This window comes from Colobus angolensis, unplaced genomic scaffold (genome assembly GCF_000951035.1).
Source record: "Colobus angolensis palliatus isolate OR3802 unplaced genomic scaffold, Cang.pa_1.0 Scaffold12, whole genome shotgun sequence".
Lineage (NCBI taxonomy): Eukaryota > Metazoa > Chordata > Mammalia > Primates > Cercopithecidae > Colobus > Colobus angolensis.
In genome coordinates this window covers 17,589,200-17,589,752 of record NW_012113141.1, presented here as the reverse complement: position 1 = coordinate 17,589,752, position 553 = coordinate 17,589,200, and the positions used below count along the sequence as shown (strand labels likewise).

General features: G+C 42.7%; 1 protein-coding gene across 1 annotated transcript in view; it reads left to right on the top strand.

The window, feature by feature from the left end:
• Positions 1 to 553, top strand: part of LOC105503109 (zinc finger protein 492-like) — a 2,808-nt gene that overhangs the window by 456 nt on the left and 1,799 nt on the right. The gene's annotated exons all lie outside the window — the stretch shown is intronic.

Genomic DNA, 553 nt, shown 5'->3' with positions numbered 1-553 from the left:
TCATCATTTTGGTCAGGTAGTCTTGAACTCCTGGCCTCAGGTGATCCACCTGCCTCAATCTTCCAAAGTACTAGGATTATAGGCGTGAGCCACCACGCCTGGTCAGGTGTGGTGTCTAGTTTTCTAGAAAACAAAAACCCTTAAAAATGAATGCAGATCTATACTCTGCTTTGTAGTGAACTTTACTGTACAATCTTGAGACTTATGGTTCAGAATCTCGAAATGCAAATTCTGTTTTTGCTTGCCTGGTACTCATGCTAGACCCATAACTTCCTTTTCTTATATATATTTGTTTTATAGTTCATGAGGTATTATTATGTGAGCTGTTCTGTGATTATAGGAATGATTTTAATGAAATTTAGTCACGGGCCGGGTCTGGTGGCTCATGCCTGTAATCCCAAAACTTCAGGAGGCCGAGGTGGGCAGATCACTTGAGGTCAGGAATTCAAGATCGACCTGGCCAACATGGTGAAACCTCATCTCTACTAAAAATACAAAAATTAGCCAGGCATGGTGGCATGCTCCTGTAATCCCAGGCTACTGGGAGGCTGAG